This window comes from Triturus cristatus, chromosome 10 (assembly GCF_964204655.1).
Source record: "Triturus cristatus chromosome 10, aTriCri1.1, whole genome shotgun sequence".
NCBI classification, from domain to species: domain Eukaryota; kingdom Metazoa; phylum Chordata; class Amphibia; order Caudata; family Salamandridae; genus Triturus; species Triturus cristatus.
The window spans coordinates 539111462-539129149 of NC_140593.1; positions in this window are offsets into that span (position 1 = coordinate 539111462).

Sequence of the window (17688 nt, forward strand, 5' to 3'; positions counted from 1 at the left end):
CTCGATTACTGCCTTGTTTATATATGCCTGTATATAGACACTGTTTTAGTACCATGGTAGAACTATATCTACTATTTACTGTTTTGGTGCTTGTAATCACTGTCATCTGCTTTGGTCTACTTATTATCGCAGCACATGTATTCTATGTAAGAATTACGTTGGTTTAATAAATATATTGAAAATGTCCCAGTTTGTAATCTCAGTATATTTCTCTGAACCCAAGTAAGCACAAGTGACTGAGCGAAAGGTTCTGATCTGTTTCCAAGATCCCTGAGGGGTCACGGTTGTTATGTTCAGTGGTTGACAGAAACCATTCGCTCCCTGGTAAGGTTAGGGGGGCTTACGGTGGCACTGTGAGCTAGCTGGTCGCTAGGCCAACATATGTTGCGGGGGTGCCCAGAACCAGTCTAGGCACCTTACCCAAAGTTTATGATGTCCAACAAACGTGCAGGTCCTATAGCTTAGTGGGAACTACACAACAGTACGAAGCATTGAACGTCTTTTGCATACTGTGGGCACAACCAGTCAGAGGCAACCTAGATTTTTCCATGCGGTCACTCTGTCCTTTGGGTGAAAGAATGAAACGTAATAAATCCACCTCCAGAACATGGAACGCACACTCTAAAAGCTTAATGTATAGACTAGTATATAGAGCATGCTGTGTGAAGGTTGACATAATTCCTCCAACGTGCTGCATATACTCCTTTCAAGATGCTAAGTGCATTAAAATGTCATCTACATAAACTATGACAAAGCGGTTCATATATTCTTTCAGCACATCAGTCACAAAAAATGTAAATGCTGCAGGGGCTTAACATAGCCCAAAGGGCCTTACACAGTTTTCAGATAAATCAAACCTGGTTCCCAGGGCTGTTTTCCACTCATCCCCAGTATGTATTCACACCAAGTGGTAGTCCCCCTCCCCCAAGATCCAGCTTAGTGCATAATACTGCAGATCTTTCTTGGTCTAGGAGATCAGGAATAGGTGGGAAAAGATCATAATTTTTAACTATGATGTTATAATGTCTTGTAATCTATGCATGTCCTTAATTCTCTATTGGATTTTGGAATGAAGAATAAGGATGAGGCTACGGGGGATTTAGATGGCTTGATAAAACCATTTTTCAGGTAATCTAAAAGATTTCCTCATATGCTGATTATCTTTTTCTGTTAATGCATAAATTCAAATGGAAGGCACTTTTGCATAGGTACCAAATTGATCTGACAATCATTGCAGCAGTGTGGTGAAATAATCTCTGCTTGTTCCATACTAAAGACATCCTTTTCTGGGTACATACTTGAAAGCCCGAAGATATGGGGAGGAAGAGAGGCCAGGGCGCTCATATGCTAGACTACTGCAGCCACCACTTGGCCAATCTTATATACCTGGATTGCGGGCTCCAAATGACATTACATAGCTGACACTCCTGGAATTTATTAAATACTTGATGGGTGTGGAAGGCTGTATGGCGCTACTAACAAGATTACACAATGTTATTAATGGAGATCCAAAATCAACAGCGGTGTCATCAATATAGGGAACAACACCCAAGATCCCTAAAAAACTCAATCATGGATTGATAAAGACAATTAGATATTATTGATGCACACGCTACAAATGTATGCTAATATTGACAGTAAGAAAAGAGATCATATCCAGTAAAGACTTCAGTTCTTCTTTGTTTTATTCACATGGTTCTTCCACTCCCAACGCGTTTCGTCGTTTCAAAGGGATTAACCCATACGACTTCCTCAGGGCTCTCTTTATGAAGAACTGCAAACCTTTTTAACGTCATGTGTAACTGCAAAACTTATTCTCCAATTTCGAAATATTTCGATATTCTTTAATAAATCCGCCAAGGTACGTAAGGCCCGAATTTTCAGCAACCCTATTTGACGTCCAAATCACGTTGTATACACAATCGAAAAACAACGAGTTTGTTGCAGCAAGTCGTCCCTAATATAAATAACCTCAAAAACGGCTCTTGTGACCCGAGTACAGGTAACGAGCCGTGAGGAAGTCGTATGGGTTAATACCTTTGAAACGACGAAACGCGTTGGGAGTGGAAGAACCATGTGAATAAAACAAAGAAGAACTGAAGTCTTTACTGGATATGATCTCTTTTCTTACTGTAAATATTAGCATACATTTGTAGCGTGTGCATCAATAATATCTAATTATACTCCTGGAATTTAGCAAGAATTTCGGTGGTATTACACTGACATGTACTCAACCAAACAGGTGGAGGGCACTAGTGAAATTACTAACTATCTGGAGGAGGTAGCGATGGTGTGGCTCACAGCTGCGTAACAACAATTTTTAAGTGAGCCTTTTACTACCAAAGAGCTCGTGCGGGCTATAGATGCAATGAATGGCAATAAGGCCCCGGGCCTGGATGGATTCACTGGAGCCTTTTTATAAGGCATACAAGGGCCTGTTGGTGCTGCATTTACTGGCGGTGTATGCGGAGGCATTGAAGGAGGGCGTTCTCCCCCAACACTCTGGGAAGCAGTTATTATATTACTCCTCAAACCAGGGAGGACCCAATGCACTGTGGCTCATATAGGCCATTATCCTTGATAAACTTTGATACAAAAATGTTGGTCCAAATGAGGACGACTTGCCTTGCGCTACTGCTGGGGCAGATTACATCACGGGTGCAGTCGGGCTTCGTCCCGCATAGACCCACCGAATTAAATCTCCAGATGTTTTGTGCCGTCCTCCATAGGATAGCCGTCCTCCATAGGATAGCACTTACAGTTCCGTCCGTGGCGGCACTGTTGAATGCCGAATAGATCTTTGATTCTTTAGAATGGCCCTTCCTGCAAGCTGTGTTGCGGGCATTGGGCTGCCCAGCAGGATTCACATCCCTCCTCACCTTACTGTATATCCAGCCAACTGCGCACATCAGAGTAAATGGCACAATAACGGGGCCAATTAATATAACATGCGGCACCAGACATGGTTGCCCGCTAGCACTGCTTCTTTTCATTACAGCAATGGATCCCCAGGTGAGACAGCTGTAAATAAACCATCTTCACCAGGGCCTACAGTTTAAAACAGGCCCCTTATTAATCCCGCTCTATACAAATGATATTATACTGTATGTCAAGCACCCTGCTGATAGCTTGGCGCTGCTATTGCGCACTTTGGGAAGCTGTTGAGACTACATATTAATTGGAAAAAATCTGAAATCTTCGCTCTTACAGAGGTGAGAGATCATACGTGTGAGGGGTTCCCACTGACTTGGTATGAGTCAGATACACAATACTTGGGATCACCTTGCATAGCAACAAAGAGCAAATATTGCGACTTAACTATGGGCCATAGATAAACTGAATACCAAAATAAATAGGTGGATTAAACTGCCACTTTCAATGGCTAGCTGTATAGCCATTATAAAGATGGTGGTACTACCACAGCTGCTCTACCAATTCAATAATATCCCTATTCTCCTCACAAAGGCATTCTTTACTCAACTGCGTACACAACTGACGCGTCTCATTTGGGGAGAGCAGCAACCACGCTATGGCTGCAACACCATGGTTCTCCCGTATGAAAAGGGGGGATTTTGAGTCAAAAATTGACAATTATATAACTTAGTGTTACAATGCAGCTCTGCACGGCACTGGTACCATCCAGATGCATGCATACCGTACTCTAAGCCGGAGATAGACTTGGCGTCTCCAGTGCCGTTGCGTGCCCTTGTGCCGGCTGGACTGCCGCAGGACAGGGTAGACATCCAGACTGTATCCACCACTTACTGGGCCTGGAAGAGACTATTTCGAATGACGGGAGGCACAATGCTATATACATCAGCGTTTCCCTTAGCGGACAACCCATTGTTACCAATTACAAAAGAGCCATTAGTTAAGCGCACTCTTAGGCGGTATGCTCTACATACATTTGGGGATGTTTTCCCAGAGGCTACATTTTCTCACGAACTGAAGACGCCCGCTTTGAAGGTGCCCCCCACCTGAACCACTTTGCATTGGTCAGGCTCCAGAATGCACTCAGGAGTAGAATACAGACATACCCGCTGGAGCCGGACAACTTCACACCGCTCACGCTGCTTATCACAGACGGAGAGGGAGATAGACTGGTCTCGAAACTGTATCATACGACTGGGGACCTAATGCCCACATGGGATCCAAACAGAGGAGTGCATGGGAGGCAGACCTAGGATACCCACTTACATACTAACCATGGTTACACACTAACCATGGTTAGGTGGAGAGTGTTTTGACAGTCCTTCAGCAAAGCATATAGTGACCACTCTGGGTTGTGCCCTGTTGCAGGAGCTATGGCAAGAAATGTGTTCAAGGTGAATATGCATGCATTGGCTTCGCAATTGGCTTTGAGCCACCATGGAAAGATGTGGATGTGTGCATCTTGAGTGATCTCAGGGAGTGTGCCATTAGTTTTGGCTTTGGAACAGAGGAACAATATTGGTTGACGGGTCTTTCAGCAGCCAGCGAGAGGTATACGGAACTTTCAGCAGCCAGCGAGAGATGAGGATTTTCTCTTTTTGATGGATGGTCAATAACACGGTCACTTTCGGATACTCTCAATACTCATCAACGACAGCTAGGAGGTGTTTACCATCTGGAATACAACCTTTGCTGATGCTGGATGAGATGGAATGTCCTTGGTGATGACAGGAGGAAGTGAATAAGTTGTCCTTTCTGCTCGACATGCAAAGCATTCTTTTGTCAAAATGTCATCTAGCTGCAGAAATCAGACTTTATTCCGCACCTGGCCTCGTTCTTCACTACACCCTGGGGACCCGTTCACACAAGATGGAGCACATGATTGGTGAAAGAGGTTGAGATGACAAGATGGGGGCCTCTTAGGAATAATCCACCAAGGGATACCTCGAGTACTTCTATATGTTGCTATGGTGAAATGCTCTGGCAGGGCTCTGGCGTGCCACCGCCATACTCCAAGAGTCTTGGAGGACCTCTTGAGTTGCCGGATGATGGCAGTCATCAGGTGTGGTAGTTATGTCAATATTAGACATCAAAACTGGTAAAGGTCTGGACCCTACTACCACTAGAAAGCAATATTCTTCATTCACTTCCGCAGACTCAACCTCAGTATCAGTTGTTGGCTGAGGGTGCTGAAGTAGTAGATGATTCAGATATGGGACCCTTGTCAGTAGACAAAAAAGTCAAGGAATACTCCGAGGGCTGCAGAATCCATTTCTTTGTTTCTGGTCAGGATGTTGATAATGACCCTTGAAAGACAGTGGTTTGAGATTGGTTAAAAAATAAATACTTTATTTCAAAGAAATATATTCTTACAGAAATATTGCACATTACCCAGTTCCTAAGTAAACAATCACAAATGTCATAAAATTAGTAGTGCGCAGCACTCAAATGGATCAATTTGACCGACACATGACTGCGGCTAATAGCCGTATAAACACTTATAATTTGCGATGCTAAAAGACAGCAGATGGTCGACAACCCAAAGTCCCACATATATTAAGAACACATTAAAAAGACAAAAGATGCTGAATTAACCATCAACTAGCATCTCATTGTGCTCTGGTACAACATTGCAAAGTGCATAATGATAGCAGCTTATCATTATCACGTGGGTTCTCTTAAACTTATTAACAGGTAGAATTTTCCTTCTCACTCTAGGCCTTGCCACATCACCCTCTTGACGCAAACAGGACTCAGTTAGATCTTAGAAACAGTCCAGCACATATTAAAAACATTTTAAGAGAAGGATAATAAAAAATAACCAACAGCTGGCTACACATTACTTGCCGGGTCAAAACACTACTTTGCCAGCTTAAGGGCGAGCCAACCTTTATCTTAGAATACTAAGAGAACGAAAGCTTAAGATGTTATAATTTTCTACAGTATCCCGTATGTTTTGAATAAAGGTTGGAGAATCTTTTTTCCCTGCCTCAAGGAAGAGTGCACAATCCATCAATAAGTGGATCACTGAATATTTCCTACCCTGCTTACAGGGGCCATGGCACGTGTCTACCCTGATATTCGCCAACCTGGGTCGATTCCCACCCTCAGCCTCAAAATCTATTTCTGTAAAGACTTATCAGGAATTGCATAATGATGCAAGAAGAAATCCATGCTCTCCTGCACAGCTAAAAAGAGCCTAACTGAACTCTTAACTTTGAGATAGTAAAAGGTCCTCTTTCCAACTGTAATCAATAGCACGTTGTCTTAGGGTGCTCTTTATATGACTAAATTGAGATACTGTCTCTCCCTCAGTGGGTAAATCAGGAACTTCCAAGCGCTCTAACATTTCTATCACAGGGTTCCTCCTAGTTGGGAAGGTTGCCAGTACCTCTGGTAAAATTAGCACGGAATGTTCTCCCCAGTGACCCTGCTTTTAATAGAAAAATAGAAGCGCAAAGCTCTGGCATCTGCCAGCACAGTCCAAGCTACTGTCCTTGTTGAAAACTAAAACAGCGATATGATTAAGCATTCACTAAAGACATGAATTCTCTCTAGTTAAAGCATGTTTCTTGTCTTATGCTGACTAAAGTCTGGACTCCATTTTGTATTGTCATGTCTCCACGTGCTTTGCACGAGAAGAGTCCTACCTTTTCGCTAGTTTCTCTTGTAATCTGCCTAGTAACAGTCTATAAATAGCTCTTTTGTCCGTCTGGCGCATGCCCAGGCTTGACCACATCTGTTATCAGTTAGTCCTTGTTTGACCATGTTTTCGCGGGCTCAGGAAATTGTTAACTCTGCCCATATATTGATCCTGTATCGAAAATGTCCATAAATGGTAATGAATTTTGCTCTATGTTGTATCCACCCACTTATGAGCCCCTCTGTTGTGTATAAAAGGGGACCACGTACGCAAGTTCTTTGTGCTACTCTGTGCAATACTGAAGAGTGTTGTGTAGGTTGTAGGACCACCCTTAAGGGTTAATAAACTCTGTCTTTGTATTTGCAGTTTCCGTGCCAACTTCCTTCTAGCTTTTGTTACAGGAGAGCGAACCCTTGTATTCTGCGGGCCTAGCTGGGGCCTGTACTCATCAATTGGCGCCCGTCACGTGGGGCTCATCGGCGACTCGGATGCTCGAAAGATTGGTCGTGACGAAGGTGAGGAATTTGGCCGTGGATGTGATCACTGCCAGCGGCGTCTTTTAGTCCTGGCATCCCGAGGTTTCTTCCTTCCCTTCCGAGCTGACCATCTGGGTGGCGCCGGTCCTCAACTGAGACCTCTTCTGTCGGTTTGCCGTGTGACAGCCGTTTGGGCGAATTTTGGAACTTGGCAGTTGGAATCTGGACACTCTTGATTGGTAAGAACCGTTGTACGGTACTTGCTCCGAGTTTTGAAGCCTGGGTTGGCTATTTGAGTTTGATTTGTGATGACCGGTCATATTGTGTATTGATTACTGTGAGAATATATGCGTTGCAACACATATAGGCAGGTAATGTGGAGATATTTCTCCGGAGTTGTTTAAATTTGAACGGCGCAAAGTTTAAGTGCCATTTTTGATAATACTGCATATTTTGCATTATTTTTGAAGCATGCCTGCTTTTAGCGCACTCCGTAAGTGGTGCTGCTGCTTTGGAAACTGGTTAAATCTCGAGGAATCTGCTCCAGCCCCCCCCAGAGGGGACTCCTAATAGGGATATGTATGTGAAGCATGGTCTTTCCTCTATAATGTACAGCACAGTGTGGAGGAAATACACCAAAAAGGATCCTGAGTTACGATGGCCTTTGTATGGATCGTTTGATGTGCGTAAGATTGAGTATGTGGAACAGTGTATGTGTAAACGGCGTGCTCGGCAAGACATGTTTGAATGTGTTCGGTTATGGGTGAAGGAAGTGCGTGAGCGAGAGAAACGTGAGAAAGCGTTGATTGATAAGGAGCAACGGAAAAATGATCATGTGAGAGCACAGGAAGCGAAGCGTCGGGAGGAAAGAGAACTGGCGGAGAGACAAGAGAAAGAGCGTAGGTTGCAAGTCTCGGGTCAATATGCTGTCCGCCAGCCACTTTATCCTGTCCTTACTAATCTCGAAGATGATTTTCATTTATTAGATCGCTCTCCGCCTCCTTATGTTGGCGTGTCTGCCCCGAGGTCACAGGATTCTGGATTGGTTTCGGATAAGGTAGACACGCGGTCCATGTTATCGACTGATCGTATGGGTGAGCTTTGGAAAATTTCTTTTCGTGCGCTTAAAGGCAAGCTATCTCTTACTGAATTATTGGAATTTTTGGGAAGTTGGCAGGATAGAGAGAAGTTGTATTTTGTTGAAACTTTTTCTGAAGAAGTGGTTACTGCCTTTCAGAAATATTCTGATGTTTTTGAGCCTGAAGATGTAGTATCAGATTCTAAAGCATTACGTAACGGTGTCTTTTCTCCCTCCAAGGTACCCGATGCGGTTCGACGGCTGTTTACATTGCGGGACGCGATGCTTGAACTTAAAGAGAGAGCGCGCCAAAAGACAGGGGAGAAGGAGAAATCGGATTTACACGTCGGCGGAAAACAATCGTCTACCTCCCATTCAGATAAGAGTGAACTAGTGCATGCTAAACCGATGCGAGAGGCGGCACCTTTGTATGTTCCTCCTAAAGGAGCAGGAACTAGTCTAGACATGTCTTCCCCCGATGCTAGGGAATATTTTGTGTATAATTGGGTTTATACTCCCTGGCATAGGACTGATGTTATGGCATTAAAGAATGCATTGCCTGACCCCCCCGCAAGAATCCAGCGGCCTTTTATGAAGAGGTCGAAGGGGCCTTGAATTCTTGTACTATGACTTTAGCAGATATAGATTTGTTCTTTGGGCTCATTTTACCACCGAATATGTGGCGATCTGTGCGGAAGGTGGATGATCAAGCCGCTTTTAAGGCTAAGTGGTCTGAGATTGAGGATGAGGATAGGGAGAGAAAACCCGCGCAAAAACCGCCCCAGCTTATTTTAGATCTTCCTGCCGCTATCTTGACCAAGTTGAAAACAATTATTCCCCCTAAAAAGATTGACTGGAATATGTTAGCCTCATGTAAACAGAAGGTTGATGAATCAGTTTCAGACTTCTTTACGCGCTTTGAGGAAACATTTCATGATTTTAGTGGTCAGTCGCTTACGGATGATACGGGTCGACATCTTTTTGTTGATAAATATGTGGCGAATTTATTACCGGGAATAGCAGCTCGATCGAAGGCGAGTGAAAGTTCTTGGTCCACCTCATCTCCGGCATCCCTCCTGACTATGGCTCAGTATTATGAGCGTCAGGAACAAGAAGCGAAGGGGAATGAGGAGAAGAAATCGAAAGATTTGAAAACTAAGGTGATGTTAGCACAAGTGTATGGTCCGCCTCGTCGGGGTGTTGAGAGAGGTAGAGGAGGATTCTATGGTCCCCCTTCGGGTCGGTCAGATGTTAATAGAAATCAATGTGCGTATTGTAAACAGTTGGGTCATTGGGCCAGGGATTGTCCGGTACTATATGCACCCCGTCAGGGACGTGGTCGGGGACCGCCGAGAGGTAGAGGGGGCTTTTCGAATTTTAGAGGGAACTCTAATGATCGTGCTCGCTTTGAGCCTAACGTGCAGCAACGAGATAGACCTAATGTATTTGATCGGCAAAATCAGTATCAAATGTCTGGGAACGATCGCCCTGGGTACCATGATTCGCAGCATGCGTAGGATTGCGTTGGATGGGGATTGGAATTAGTTGAAGTGCCGGTTGATCAGAGGGGTCCTTATGTTTCAGCAAATGTTCTGGGTTCTACTGATCAGTTCCTAGTTGATACAGGAGCTACTCGCAGTGCACTGTCCAAACAATTGGTTCCGAGGGCTCCCCCATCTGGCTTAATGGTTAGATCGGTAGGGTTTGATGGTACACTCTCTCGAAGCCCTCTATCCCGACCCCTTGCATTTCGTGTTGAACAACTTTCTGCACCTTGTCCGTTTTTGCTTGCCCCGAACACGCCTGACAACATTATGGGTCTTGATATGCTCAAGCATTTCAGAGCTACGATCCGCTGCTCCCCTACTGGAGTACGTGTGATACTAAATGATAATTACCCTATGCCAGAACGGATGTGTGTGGTTGCAGAGGATACTGTATTAGCTTCTCTCCCTCGTACTTTGTGGGCCACTTCGGATACTGATGTGGGACAGATGGTGATTCCGCCTGTCCACATTAGTGTCCAGGAGGGTGCGGTATTACCACGCCTCCCTCAGTATCATATTTCCCAGGAGGGGGAGGAGGCACTCATACAGATTGTGCAGGATTTGATTAAGGTGGGAGTAGTGGAGGAAGTTCCCTACAACGTCTGCAACAGTCCTATTTTACCCATTTTGAAGAAAGATACCGATACTAGGGTTTATCGTTTTATCATTGACTTAAGGGAAGTGAATAAGATAGTGATACCTCAGTATCCAGTGGTTTCTGATATCACGACGTTACTTACTCTGGTCCCACCAACGGTGACCACATTTTCAGTTATCGATTTGAAAAATGCTTTCTTTTCAATTCCTATTCATCCTGATAGCCGGTACCTCTTCGGCTTTACTTTGAATAATAGGTCTTATAGATTTTGTAGAGTCCCTCAGGGTTATACAGAGAGTCCTAGTATTTACAGTCAAGCATTGAAAAGACAATTGGATTCTTTTGTTCTGCCTGATGGTGTAGCCCTTATACAATATGTCAATGACATCTTGTTGGCGGCCGACACTCCTGAGCTGTGTGAGGAGTGTACGTTATCTTTGCTTTCCTTTTTGGCATCCCACAATCACAAAGTGTCGAGGAAGAAATTGCAATTCTGTAGACCAAAGGTGACTTATTTGGGTCAGCTTTTGTCTAAGGAGGGGCGTGCACTCACACCAGATCGTATTCAAGCAATTTTGGACACGCCAGTACCTTCCACACAGAAGGATGTGCGTGCATTTTTGGGTCTTGCTTCTTTCTGTAGGCAATGGATATTGGGGTTTTCACACATAGTTAAGCCATTGTTAGTACTTTTGACAAACGATACCCCAATTCCTCTTCCCTGGTCAAATCGTTGCGAAATTGCCTTTCAGAAATTGCGACAAGCCCTTTGTTCAGCACCAGTGTTAGGTAGCCCTGATTATACGAAGCCTTTTACATTGTATGTACATGAGAAAGATGGATGTGCATTATCAGTTTTAGTGCAGATGCACGGCGACAAGCAGCGCCCTTGTGCATATTTTTCGGCTGTACTTGATCCAGTTGCCCGAGCATTGCCTGGTTGTTTTCGCTCGGTTGCGGCGACAGCTGTGCCAATACGCCAAAGCGAGGGAATTGTGTTATCTCATAAGCTGTTGGTATTAGTTCCCCATGCTGTTGATGCTCTGCTTAATCAGACAAAGACGCAGCATTTGACCAGTGCTCGTTTAACGGGATATGAGTTGACACTTTTGGCTCCTCATATTACGTTAAAGAGGTGTGCAACGTTAAATCCAGCCACATTGTTGCCGTTTCCGGAAACTCAGTCTGAAGCAGGAAAAGCACATGACTGTATTCTTGTGACTGAGGAACAGACAAAGGGTCGTATTGATCTCCAGGATACGCCCTTTACAGATGTAGATGGAGAACCATGGGTGGACGGATCATGCCTGAAGCTACCAGATGGTACGACTTCAGCAGCGTATGCAATTACCACATTACAAACAATAGTGGAGACAGCACGCATACCGCAGAAATCAGCTCAAGCAGCGGAACTGATAGCATTAACACGAGCATGTGAGCTCAGTGCAGGATTGTGTGTGAATGTTTATACAGATAGCCGCTATGCCTTCGGAGTAGCGCACGATTTTGGCCTACTCTGGAAGGAGAGAGGGTTCCTAACGTCACATGGAGCACAGATAATGTACGGGGAGTTAGTTCATAACCTTTTGACTGCATTAACATATCCAAAGAAGATTGCTATAGTTAAATGTAGCGCCCATAAAAAGGTGGCTGATAAAGTTGGAGAAGGGAATGCTTTTGTAGACCGGGTGGCACGAGAGACGGCGATGCAGCCTGGCTCTACTGCAATGTATGTTGTAAAGTCACAGGCAGAAAGATGGCACGATGCTAGGAGAGAAGTGCTGGAGATACAGAGGACCGCTTCCGATAAGGAACGGGAGCAGTGGTCCAATGATGGAGAATTAGATGACGAAGGGTGTTGGAGAAGTAAGCAGATGGATAAATGGAAGTTACCCACAGCTTTTGTACAACCTATGGTTCAGATGGCACATGGACTAGCGCATGTTGGAGCTTCCGCAATTGTAAAATTACTCACACGAGTTTGGGAGCATCCGGAGATCGCTAGTACGGCAAAGAGGGTAGTGCAGACTTGTATGATTTGCCTGAGGTATAACCCAGGAAAGGGTACACGAACTCCAGCAGGAGGATTTGCAACACATACTGCACCCTTTGAGGTTTTGCAAATGGATTACATTCAGCTTGAGCGCTGTAATAATCTGAAGTATGTTCTAGTAGTGGTTTGTGCCTTCAGCAAATGGGTTGAGGCATACCCTACGAAAGACAATACTGCAATGACTACAGCCAAGATGCTATTTAAGGAGTTCTTCCTTCTATATGGTGTTTGTAGATTGTTGTGGAGTGATAACGGACCTCATTTTATAGCAGACGTTATCAAGTATGTCCTGAAAGGACTGGGAATTACCCAGAAATTCCACGTAGTGTTTCACCCTCAGTCTGCGGGATTGGTTGAGAAATATAACGGTACTTTGAAGCTTAAGATCGCTAAGATCCAAGCTTCGACTTCTTTGACTTGGCCAGACGCTTTACCGCTGGCATTATTGTCAATTAGATCGATACCGCATTCTCGGACCGGTCTCACACCCTATGAGATCGTGTTTGGACGCCCAATGAATATTTGGGGTCCACCGAAACCGAAGTCAGTGTATGATGTACCTTGTGTAATGATGAATGATTATCTGGCACAGTTAACGGATAATTTGGTTTCTATTCATCAACAGGTTCGAGAAGCGCTCCCTGATCGGTCCACAGGTGAAGGACATAACCTCCGGCCTGGAGACCATGTTATGATCAAGGTGTTTGAAAGGACGAACAGTCTGGAGCCGAGATGGGTTGGTCCTGAGCAAGTCTTGCTCGCGACGAGGACAGCTGTGCGAGTCTCCAATCGGAAGAACTGGATCCACTCCTTGCACTGTCGTAAAGTGCCACCTGGATTAGTGGAGCCTGCTGTATTGACCGACCATCGAGAAATCCTGACTGCAGAGAAAGGCCGTGCTGTGGAACCGAACGACACTGAGGAGCTCTTCCCGGACCAAGCGATTCCTGGAGGAGGAAGATATCTCAGACCGAGGAAGTGATTTCTTTCTGTATCAGGACGTTGTCAGAACGGCCCTTAGGTTAGTGAAACGGAGAGCCAATGAGGCAAGGGGGGGGGGGGGGGGAAATCAGCCCTGCATTAGTGTAGTGACACCCGTCTTGGCCCGCTGGTGAAGAAATCAACGGCTGCCTAAGGGGAAGCGTTCTGACAACCTTTTAGTTTCAGGAAGATATTGACTTTTACTATAAAATGGAGAAGAAGAAGATTTTTTGTGCGACAAGCTTTATTATCATTGTAGCTATTGTTGGTATAACCACGTGGTTACTTGTTTTGACTACTCCAGTGCCTGAGGAGCACTACTTTTATACCCTTCCATATCAAGAACTGAAGCATCGTCAGTCTTATTTGAATAATACTTTTATCCAGATGTTGCATCATAGCCATGTTGCTACAAATGCAACGAACTGTTGGATATGTGGTATGATGCCAGCTCATCAGAAGAAAGGAGGAACGCCGTTTATACCTCTTCCTTTCTCCCATAATGGCTCTTGTAGAGCATGGTATACTTTGCTTTTTGCCACACGGAAACCTACAGTGGGACGATTACTTTTTAGACTTAATAGGGAATGTCATCAAGATAAAGAAGGCTATCCACAAGCGAATGGGACAATATGGGAGTGGGAAGAATATCGACCAGACAATGAATCAATTCCCTATATCTTCACGAACACCAGAGACACTGCTGGAAACGAACAATTTGTGATTCAAGTGGCACAAGCGGACCTGTGTGTTCAGAGTGTGGGTCATATTCCTGTTGGTATTAGTGACTGTATTATTGTGTTGAATATAGATGGATTAAATAATAGTACTTTCTTAGCTTCCCATAATACATATTTCGTATGTGGGAATAAGGGTTATTATCGCTTACCAGCCGGCTGGTCCGGAGTATGTTATGTAGCGTTTTTATTACCCCCTGTATTGTTAGCGCCTGCATCCTATCATAAAGATTTGAAGTTATTGAACAATGTAACTGTAAATAGGTATAAACGTACTTTATCTATTGATGATGTTGACCAAACTGATACTAGCTTACAGCAGTATGTTGATTTTAACTTAGGACTGTTTTTCTTTGTTGGAGCTGCCCTAAATAGTAGGAAGGTTCGAAGATTAACAAGAGTTGTAGAGGCTGTAACGAATCAAGCTGCTGCTGCTCTTGGGAATCTTACGGAAGAATTACAAATCACTAGAATTGTTGCGTTACAGAAGCGTATGGTATTAGATGTTATGTTAGCAGACAGAGGTGGAGCATGTAGGATTATCGGAAGTAGCTGTTGTGTATTCATTCCTGACCACACGCCATCAGTCTATAACGCTATTAATAAATTGCATAAAATCGCAGCTGAAATTCATACAGAAAATGGCACTTGGACCTTTTCTGGATGGTTTTGGGCATTGATTACTACATGGGGATGGAAAGTTTTAACTGGCCTCTGTATTATTGTAGCAGTTCTATTTTCCTGTTGCATCTGTGTTCAGTGTGGTCCTTTACTCTGTTCTTTATGTGTGTCATTCTGTATTCCTGATAAGAAAGCTATTGCCAATGCCACCTATCAGAAACATTTAAACAAAGAGGTGGAAGAGATGATGAAAATTGACATATATGATGATTATCGCAACAAGCCAAATGTCTTCAGTAAATGCTGAAAGGGTCGTCTGTTGAAAACTAAAACAGTGATATGATTAAGCATTCACTAAAGACATGAATTCTCTCTAGTTAAAGCATGTTTCTTGTCTTATGCTGACTAAAGTCTGGACTCCATTTTGTATTGTCATGTCTCCACGTGCTTTGCACGAGAAGAGTCCTACCTTTTCGCTAGTTGCTCTTGTAATCTGCCTAGTAACAGTCTATAAATAGCTCTTTTGTCCGTCTGGCGCATGCCCAGGCTTGACCACATCTGTTATCAGTTAGTCCTTGTTTGACCATGTTTTCGCGGGCTCAGGAAATTGTTAACTCCGCCCATATATTGATCCTGTATCGAAAATGTCCATAAATGGTAATGAATTTTGCTCTATGTTGTATCCACCCACTTATGAGCCCCTCTGTTGTGTATAAAAGGGGACCATGTACGCAAGTTCTTTGTGCTACTCTATGCAATACTGAAGAGTGTTGTGTAGGTTGTAGGACCACCCTTAAGGGTTAATAAACTCTGTCTTTGTATTTGCAGCTTCCGTGCCAACTTCCTTCTAGCTTTTGTTACAGGAGAGCGAACCCTTGTATTCTGCGGGCCTAACTAGGGCCTGTACTCATCATCCTCAACTCCCTTCTGATGGCTTGTATCATAGCATTTTTCGGTAAATCTAGTAGCGTTTTCAAAGAATTACCTTCTAAGCCATCCCAAGCCACTCACCTATCCATTGCCAACATCTCTGCACCATAAAAAGACTGAGGTATTAATTTGCCTTGTATTACTTTACCTAGTGGCTCAAAGGTATAGTTACCAAATTTACGCTCAAACTTCTTCAGGCTGTTCATTTCGGCTGAAACTACAAGTCTCCGGGAAGCCTCATATTTATTCCACCTCATCTGATGAGAAAATGTCATGCCCAGATACTAATACTCCCAAATCTGCTCCAACCGCACATTACCTAGGAACCGAGCAAAGTTATCTTTTAGCAAAAAACAAGGTTTTTGTTTTAGCAACATTTATCATCAATGTGTTTTCCAGACAATAAGCATTCAGGAATTTTAATTTCTTTGGAGTCCTATAGGCGCTAAGTCTCTCGCCACCAGATCATCTGCATACATTAGGCAGCTGATATGCCTGCCCCCAATCTTTGGACAGTAACTGTGCATCTTGTGTAACACCTGGGGGAAGTCTGCAATGAACAGACTAAACAAAACAGCAGGGGTGATAAAATGCACCCCTGCCGTACGCTATTCTCAACCAGGATTTTCCTCCACAGGCTTCCTTGTCATTCCAGATCAACTTGGACCCACTATTTACTGTTCATTTCCATGGCTTAACAATGCTCCAGATATATTCCATTGCTGAAGTTTCCGCCATAGTGTATCTCTGTCCACCCTGTCGAATGCCACTCATAAGTCAACAAAGCAGCAGCAAAGGCTACCTACCAACTTCATTGCAACTCCCCACAGCATGAAGCAGTGGTCCATCATAGAAGGCTTCGGCCTGAAGCCTCCTTACTACACCGGGATCTGTCCCAAGCCAAACGCCCAAGCGGTAAGGTGTTTTAACAAGGTTTGAACATAAAGTTTGGACAGAATATCCAGAAGAGAAATCGAACTATAATTAGCAGGCTGATCGAATTTGCCTTTTTTTTATGAATGGGCTTTACCATTTTCCCTTCCAGGAGTCTGGGAAGATGCCTGTTAACGTTACCCATTGGGCCTGTTAGTGTTACCCTTTGATGCCCGTTTCGCGTTAACCATTGAGATTGGTTTGTATTCAAAAGGTGTAGCTGTACATGTAAAGACAAAAAGTGTCTACATTTACAGTCAAATGCTATTGTTTCTCTCAAATTATGAATAGGTCTGGTTAGTGGGTTTGAGTGCACAGCTGTGGAGGGCCAATAGGGTCCATTCTCCACGTTTGTGTTTGAAAGAGAACTGCACAAAGACCTATAGGGCTGGTGTCTATGGAGAGTTCAATGTGGAAATGTTGAAGTATTGGAGAGTGTAATCTGCTGATGTAGTGCTTGCTGTGGCTCACTCGTCCACTCCAAGGCGAGTCAGATTTGAGATCTTAGTGGTTCGTTAAAAGTGGTATGATTTTCTGAATGAACAACCACAGTATATGACCATGCTGAGGAAGCTCCATACTGCAAATACGGAAGACAACTGAGTAGCTGATTCGATGGTTTGCATATCGGATGATAGTAAAAGTGCCCATCCCAGCAGATCTTTCCTCTTCTTCCAACCATGCCAGCTCAGAACCACAATCATACACAAAATCTCAGATTGGACAACCAATGCAAAAACCAGCTAAGCATACTATAATCATAAGAAATATCATAAAGGGAGCTGGAGAACTAGTCAAAGCTTCCAGCACACCACACTGCTATGTCCCATAACACAATAACTGAACCTCTGTGGTCCTTACTCACATGATGGAAACAATTCCCCATTTTATCACAAAACAAGAACAACGCCCTTCCAGTCACACACCCTACGTGGCATAGCGTGATACACATTGAAGCACTTCAAAGACTCACGTAGGGGTAGGAAATGCTAAAAATACATACAGTGTGGCAACCGCAACTTTACAAAATATATACAAACACGCACATCTTTGTTACGTATTAAGCAAGTATTCGCAAATCTATTCAATGCCGAGCACAATGTTAATATCAGAAGAATGCTAGAATAAATCAACACAAACGATCTCCTACTATCTGATGC